We start from the raw sequence: 8,900 nt of genomic DNA, 5'->3' as shown, positions 1-8,900 counted from the left end.
TGGCATCATCATAAAAGTGTTTTTTCAAATGCTTTTTTCAAATGTTTAGATAATTTCTATTATAGGATAATTGTTATAATTCCTTAGACCTGCAGACATTGTACACACTATACACATCCCTTGTTTGTTTACAATTGCTGCCTATACTTCCTCTTTAAAGCCCAGAGATGTCATATACCATCCTTACCACAACTGTGGTAACTCCAGTGAACAATTAATTTCCTTGTAAATGTTCAGTGGTAATTAAATTTTCTGCAACTTCATCTATGTAAGTAGTCTCTAATATTCCTGCTGTGAAATTAGAGGAAAACCAGATGCTTTACTGAGACACATTTCAAATCTTGTGCCTTCCACATGTAAACAAATGTGACTCATTTACGCTCTCAAATTCAACTACTGTGGAGATGCTACAGCATCTGGATTCCAAATTAATTCAATGTCAGTTTTCAGTCACCTTTGTATTTTCTAAGCATGGCCCAGTTTATTACTGGTTTTACAGAGTTTATTCTTGAACTGGAAATCATTTTCATAGCTAGTATTTTCCCACAATGAAAATAGTTCAGTGTCATGTTTATGATGTGCTTTCTCCTTCATTTCTGCTGGAGCTGTTACACAGTTTGCTGTGTGCTGCTGCAACATATCCTGAAATGTGCTCTTCATCTCAGATGAAATAACTTGAGCATATGTTTAAGGTTTAAGTCAGTCTCAGTATGACCATTTGGCTTGTCTTGTTTATATTCCACACATTAATAACTGCTGCTGTGTGTCATTTAAGTCCTTCTGATTCTCAATTTCCTCAGTGTTGCTACATACTCAGAGATGATTTAATTTCCCTTCTGATTCTGTCTTTAATAGAAATGATCTTTAAACATAAGCACACTTTAATTATAGTGTTATTGTCTTTTTCCATCAAAATATTGACTTGAAGCTACCAAGTCCTTACATGTCTTGAATGGGCCTTTCAGCAAAATAGGAGTATTGATAGCTTCTCCCAAACTTTGTTTCCGGTTCTCTCTCCCTCAAAAAAAAAAAAAAGGAAAAACTAGGAATGACAAGGAAACCATCACCTAAAACAAACTAGAAGTGCCTCATTCCTCCATCTACATGATTCTATAAAATATTGCTGTAATACAAAGCATCCTAAAAACATCATATCAGGGAGAGGGAATTTTTATCCTGTGGGGGTTGCTGTAGAGGGATACACTATGGGTAAATGAAGGTGGTATAGAATGTAATCTTATCCCCTAAAGAGTTGCAGCTGAACCAATTACTAAACATTAGGAGCAGGCCTGATGTTAACAGGCCACACCTGTAGCCAGTAAGAAAAGGGTTATAAAAAAGTTTTTTGGTGGGAACTGGAGTCAGTTGGCTACTGCACGGACAAGGAAGAGTTAGCGCCCAGAGGAGATGCCTACAAGAAACATCAAGCAGGTATGAAACTCTAGACATGGAACCCTTGCAATGTAATAGTGATAGAACTCTTGCACTATATGACCACAGGTTGCCATTGTGGAAAAGTCACTGTACGATCCTTTCCAAGGACTTCTTTGTAGATTACTGTTTGAAGACACAAAATCTTGGCCAAAATGAAACACAGAACAGAAATACCTGAAATAAATGCTGTGATGTCTTCCCTACCACTTTACGATGTCTGAGTAGCTGTTTCTGAGGTATCTTCACTGAAGGTAATTTCATTTTCCCAATTAAATTTTTCTAGGTACATTTCTCAGCTCAGAAATGTTACATTTACATAGCCTACTGAAAACCAGATAAGTTTAATTTTTAAATGGCTTTTAAATTGAAGCTCACTTGATTGTGACAGTAAATTGAGTTTTTCAAGAGTCAAAGTCTAGCTTAAAATTATACATCCTGGTAACATTGTATTTTACTGGGTATTTTGGACCTACTACTGTTGAACCACAGTCCATGGTCCAACATTTTGGACACGTACCATTGAAGTATTAGTTATTCTTCTAATTAAGGAAGTTAATTTTTAACTTTGTTGAAAAGAAAATATCTTCTTTGTGGTCACTTATGCTTTAAAGCTGTGGATGTGTATATATATAAAAACATAATATAAATATCTATTTTATTATATAAAGTCAAAATCTTTTTCATGAGTCAAAAGGGGACTAATCCATTGCCTCTTTGCTCAGTTGCAAGAAACTGCATTAGGAATATTTGCAACGCATAATAAAAGTGTTCTAAGATCAGATTGTTTGAACTTCAACAATGTGTCGTCGTTTACAGCTGATAAGACATTGTTCTGCCTATGAAGTAACATAAAACAAGAATTAATATTTGCTTTCAGATAACTGCCTGGGTCATGCATTACATAATAAAACAGGTGTGCTATAGATAAATCAGAATTTGACCCTGAAAGCTGGGTTGTAAAAGTATTAATTTTTTTCCTGGTCTGCCAAAAAGTTTCCAGAATTACCAGTAGCTTTAAATTTCATCAGCTTTTAATACATGGAAGTGTTGAGGCTTGTCCTGCAAGTTGGTTATCTTGAGAGATTGCAGTCAAAAGGTTTATTGAAAAATTTTCCTGCAACTAAAAGTTACATAAGGATTGATCAACTGTGATTTTCAGTTCCCAAGGGGCAATGAAGATGGGATACAGTACAGAAATTAGTGGGTGAAGCATTGATAATATTTATATCTCTTTCCTTTATGCTAAAAGGTCTGTGATAGTCATAAATGTTGAACCACCCAATTCTTTGAGTATAATAAAGCTGCTGAAGGGTAAGTGACAATAACATATTGATGATGGATTCTTTAGTAATATACCCTTTAAAACACATTATACCAAAGGAGAAAAATGAAAATGGATTTCCATTCCCCTACAAGCCCAGTTTTACTATTTTTGTACCAGAAGATGAAGTCACATTGATCTGATTTGTTTATTCATTGGCAAAATGTGTTCATTTTTCAGGCCATCAAAAGGATTTTTTTGTGTTTGGGAGCTGATGGATATGAAGGATTTGTGTGGGGAAGAACTCCAGGGTTTCAGAAGAATCATGGAGGACTTTGCATGTGGTTCCTGCTGGGAAGCAATCCAATGTTTTGTTTTCCCATCTTGCTTCCCTCAGGCTCTGGCAAGACAGGTTTGCTCGAAGGCAGCCTTTCTCCTCCTGTCTCCTTCATTATCCAGGGAGGAGGAGCCTTTTGCAGCTTTAGGGCTCATTTTTCCCTATCACAAAAATAGAAGTTTGGGATTTTTTATGAGGGAGGGTTTTGGAACACACAAGGCCACTCCTGATAGCTGGTATGTGAAATGAGAAATGTGCCAGGATCCAGAGTACAAATTATAGCTTCCTGCCTTTTGGCTTGTTTTTAATTCAGGGCTGGTTTTTTTGGTCCCCTTCTGTCTCAGGTGTTCCAGGGAGGAGAATTTTTTTTAATGTAAATTCATTTGGTGAGATTGCAGAAACCTGATAGATATTGATTATTGATTATGGGGCTGGATTTCCAAGTAAATTTAATTATAGCTTTATAGGTGATGAGTTTTAAGATATTTGAAAATAATATTTATAATTAATATGAATAACAAATTGCAACAGCATAGCTATATGGTGTATTTGAGGGTATTATATATGTGTATGTGAGTGAAAAATACGCATAGTGCTGGAGAAAATACATTACATTCATTAAAATAAAGTGTTCTGCTGAGGCTTTTTAGTGTGGGTGTTCTCCAGTTCTTTTCAGGAAAGATAATGACGCACACTGCAGGTGAAGAAGACTTATCAGGATGATAGAGAGCTAATGTGAAATGATCCTAAGTCAAAAGTAAAGTTCTGCCAACAGGACAAAGCACTGAGGAGCAAGATTGCAGCTTTTTTTTTTGTTTTGAAAGAAGCTTGTTTAGAACTCTTCTTCTATTACATTTCCTACCCCTATAGAAATGTCAGGATTTCCATCCCAGATCCAGCAGTCCAGCCTGTGTTCTTGACTGTAGTTAACAAAAGATGTATGAAGGTGCCCATTATCCAATGCAGACCAAATATAGAAAACATCTATTTATAACTTCTATCATTTAATAATTTTCTCAAGCTTTACAGTCTAAGACATAGCTTTTCCAGAAATGTTCTTGTTAGTGATAAAGACTGATCCTCCAGCTAGTGTTACATTTCCTTTTTTCTTCATTTTTAATAAAAATAAGAGCTCTACATGTCTTTAAAAACAGATTAGAATGAAAAATTACTGATTTTTCATTTAAACTAAAAGACTAAACCCCTATAAAAGGAGAGTATTGCCAAATACATTGGCAGCTATGCAGGACTGAATTTAGCTGTGCTATAGAATATCCAGGGCTACGTAGCTCAGTATTTACACTACTTACACATGCTCAAAACACTGCAAACTCACCTATCACAGAGAGATTTATCCAATTTGTCCAAAGCAAAATTTACCTTCTCCAGAATTTAGACATTCTATAAGAAGTGCCACAGGACCATTAATAACAGCAGGTGTCTGGGTCTTCTCCTTGTCTCACTGGGAGGAGGAAAGGAAGCTCCAGGAAAATGCTGGGATAAGTATCTTCCTGGGACACTGGTTACGTGTCTAGCCATACAGCTCCAGAATTAGTAACACCATTCCAGGCTGGGCCTTCCTGCTTTCTTTGGAGATGTCACATTCCAGTATGCCTACTACTGGCTCATCATTTTTAATAGTCCATGTAAAGGATTGGGGAGCAGTTTTTTTCCTCTTGCAGTGCCCTGGTGTTACTCTGGAGGATGAGAAGCTGTCAGTGTCTTTTTCTCTGGTGAACCTGAGGATGCAGTTTCTGCCAGCTTGCTGGTGGTGGTGAAAGGGGAATATTGTCCTCTCTCTCTCTCCTTTGTCTTTCCTCTGTTCTCCCAGTTCTGCCTCCTCACTGGGCCACTGTAGATCCTTCTACCCTTGGCTTAGTTCATTAATCCAGCTGGTCCCAACCACATTGTCATGTTCCTTGATGCTTCCTGGCCATATTAGGGCATTAATGCTGGTTGGCAGAGGGGTCTGACAAAACCCAGTGCTTGAGCAAGGCAAGTAGCAGAGAGCCAGACAGGAAACAGGCTTGTGAAATCAACAGCCTAAAGTTTCTGTTATTTTAAGCTGCATGGTGGCACACTGTGTTTTGAAAAGTAGGTGAGGAGCTCCATGGTTTGAAGGGAGTGCAAATGAGGGAGGGAGCAAAGCAACGTGCTGGCAGTGGGCTTCTCTCTGTGCTGAACCTCTGCAAGCACTAGGTGGCCTGCTTTTAAAGGAAATGGGCAATCCCATCTGTTTCTGTGTGAAAGAGAGGATGAAAAGTACAATTTGCACAAGTTGTGCATCTATTTTATACATTGTGCTAGTCATGCTAAAACTTCATCACCTCTGTAAAACACTAATCCTGTGTTGGAAGGGAGAGACACCATTAGTGCTGGCATTGGGTACCCTCAAAGACACCGAGGCCAGAGGAGAATGGAAGGTAAGAGATGCAGCTGACCTGCAAAGTGTGGGATTCAGACATATAAACTGCATTTTGGTTGTGGTATTTAATGTCTTCTGGGAAAGTCCTCCTAACAGTTGTAAGTTGTGTATCTCTCAAAGAAGGACTTCTATTCTGGACCAGTAAAAAGAGTCAGTGCAAAAGGAAAACTTTGATTTACCACAGGCCTTGAACCACTAAATAAACAAAAGAAAAAATCAGTTAATATTGAAAGCAAACAAAGCTTTGGTGAAATAGTAAGTGATTTAATAAATTTCAACAGCATCATTACACATATCTTATGCTTGCTGATACCTTACACATCAGAGTCACTCAGTGCCAAAAACTAAGGTGCAACAGAATTTTAACATGGCATGCACCCTAAAAGCATTGTTTTTCTCTCTTTAATTTGGGAGGTGGGAAACTGATGGCAGCAACAAGTGAGCCTGGAAGCTAGAATGGGAACATTCATGGATGGGTAAAATGTCATGTAACATCTTTTCAGCACTGTGATTCCTCCAGGCAAACCCCCTCTACCAACCCAAAGGCAACCTGATGGCCAGATTCCCACAAATAACAAAGCAAGTAGGTCTACAGAGGATAGTATTCCTCTCTAAATTAAGAAAAAGTATTATTTCTTTCCACTCCCCCAGGGATTAGCCTGGATATCAGAAGAATTTAAACTGGGCATTAGCTAAACAGATGTAAAAGAGTCACAAGGTTTTATGATTCAAGTTTTTCTCCATTTAATCCAGCAAGGGAAAAGGTCTTTAATAAAAGCCCAGATTGCCCAGCCAGCTAAGAAAACCAAGGACGTTGAATCTTATTTTCAAAATATATATGTTTTGAGAGGGGATTTATAAATAAGCCATGATGTATTTTTGATCCTGCTAGTAAATGATACAATAATTTAACTTCTATTTAAAAACTAGTGCTTCCATCAAACTTTAATTGAGCTTAATCAGCCATTAACAGTAGTTTTTTATTGACTGAGAAATAAATGGTGATTGATTGGCCTGACATAATTAATTGTTATTGTAGTTTTCAACAATTTAAGCTCATTTGCCCAGGCTACTCTTTCCATAATGTTTGAAAGATTTAATTAATACTTCTGTCAATAATTTAAAAAGGCTTAAGATTCTGGGAATTACAGAGTAAGCATTTTTATGGCCGAGTGGTCACAGAGAGATATATTGAAGTTTTAATTCTGAGAACATTTGATTTGTAAAGCAGTATATACCTTCCTAAGACAACTCTGTGAAGGTTTTACAATGCAACTGTCAAATTGATGCTGTTCATTATGTTTCAATGGAGCAGAGCTGGTACAGGTATTGTCCCCTCCATCTCTTCCTGTGTAGCTGCCTTAGTTCCTTTATAAATTCTCTAGGGAGCATACTTGATTTTTATTAATATATAAACTCATTCAATTATTTTATTTTGATGAGGTAAGATAATAAAGATGTGAATTCAACTGGCATCTGGAAAAATATTTTACAAGGCAGTCAACGCTGTTTGATGCTCTCCCTCTTCTTGATCCAGATTGTCGCCCCTGTCCCTACATTTCCTCAGGTTTATGGTCTGTGGAGTACAGAAGATGCTCAAAACACAATGATGTGGAAGGTGAAGGCCCAAAAGAGAGACATTGAGAGATGGAATGCCAGAGCAGAATTATGTAAGGCTCATCTTCATAGAAAGTCAGTGTTTGAAAAAGAAAACTCACTTTATAACTTCCTGTTCTATTCAAGTGCGTGGGTTTTAATTTCAGGAAGGGGGTGCCCACACACTCCAGGTAAGGCACTCTCCTCTAAACTGTTGCTCTGCCTTGGATGAGGAGTTGGCCCCACCAGCTCCTCCCACCGTTTACAGAAGCTGTGAAGGAAAAAGAATAGCATGGAAACCTTACTATCAAGCTTTTAGTGCAGGTACTCTGAAGTGACCCCTGAACCTACCTTAAAAAAGCAGCTTCCCCTCACTCCAAAAAACAAACATGTTTTGGGAACAGCTGCATGGCATCTTCAACTTCTTGAACATTTTATCCTTTTTATTCCCCTGAAAATAGCCCCCTAAGGTTTCTGATTGACTGTACTAATGCTTTAAAGCAGGTTAGTTGGAAAACAAGTCATCAGGCATAAATCAGAAGAACATACTCTTACACCACTTTCAGGCTCCTGTGTGACTTGACCTTCAGAGTACTGATGGCTTCAACAATGGGTTGGAAACTCTGTGCCCAAGAAGACTGAGCAAAGCTGTGCTCCCTCAGAGGGAGGGAAGACACACCAGGTTGAATTGTGACACCATTAGCAGATGATTATTATTATTGTTACAAGGGCCATGTGTTAGGGATTCAGGGGTATTACATATCTGATTCTAATTAATGAACTGCTCTACTCAGCGGATAGCCTGACTGCCAGGAGAACACATATCTGCTGTTACATTAATGTCACTAGGCAGCAGATGGATGATTTTTTTTTTTTAATGAAACTGAAGCAAGGAAATTGAACTTGGCAAAGTGTAATTGGGAAATGACGGTTGGTACCTGAGAAGGGCTGAAGCCTTTGAGCCATGGGAGATGCAAATAGCAGCAAAAGGGCAGAGGGGAGGAATGAGTTCAGAGTGGCAAGTGCAGGCACAGCTGTGCACTGCTGTCAGGGAAAGGAAATGGAAACTAAAGCTAGAGCACAAAATCCTGCCGCCTCACTGAGGCATCTGCCACATCCCAGGATGTCCCATTTCATCACCATGACATCTCTCATCTCTCCCTCTATAAAAAGAAAGATGCACTTCCGTGTAGATCCCCTCGGTTCTCATCTGAAGGAGGAGGAATGGGCCAGATGCTGCTTTCACTCATCTGCAAGCATTTGGCCAGAACAGAAGCTATTGCACCTGCCTTGTGTTTTGTCATGCTTTCAAGACAGATTCAATCCATGACATCTTACTATTGGATGGCTGGGGATGGTTGAGGTTGTGACTCCACTGACATATTTAATTTTGAAAAAGTATAATTATAAATATGATCAGAATGGCATTTGTGTAATCAGGAAAAATTCTGCAATAAATCCAAAGGAAATGGGGCAAACACCTAGTTAAATACAGGGCCAATTCAGGCTAATGCCATACTCCTATATCTGCCTCCAGAATGGGCAGATTTTAATCTAAACGCCAACTTTCAGGGGCTGGAATGGCATAATTTAAAAATAATTTTTGTTTCTCACTTTTTACCATGCGCACTCCTCCAATATTTTAATATTAACATGAAATGTTAATAGTGCACCAGTTTCATTTTTGCCCTTGTATTTTATCATGCCATCCCCACTAAACCTCTTTAAATAATTTCCTACTATATTTTGTTTTAGACAAAACATCCATGCAGCCCTTTTTGATAAAATAACTGTGGGCAATAACTCTGTTAGATTTGCTTCAGCACTTGCAATTTCAATGCTTGCCT

The sequence above is a fragment of the Camarhynchus parvulus genome, chromosome 1, assembly GCF_901933205.1.
Source record: "Camarhynchus parvulus chromosome 1, STF_HiC, whole genome shotgun sequence".
Classification (NCBI taxonomy): domain Eukaryota; kingdom Metazoa; phylum Chordata; class Aves; order Passeriformes; family Thraupidae; genus Camarhynchus; species Camarhynchus parvulus.
Note: the sequence above shows the minus strand (reverse complement) of the source record.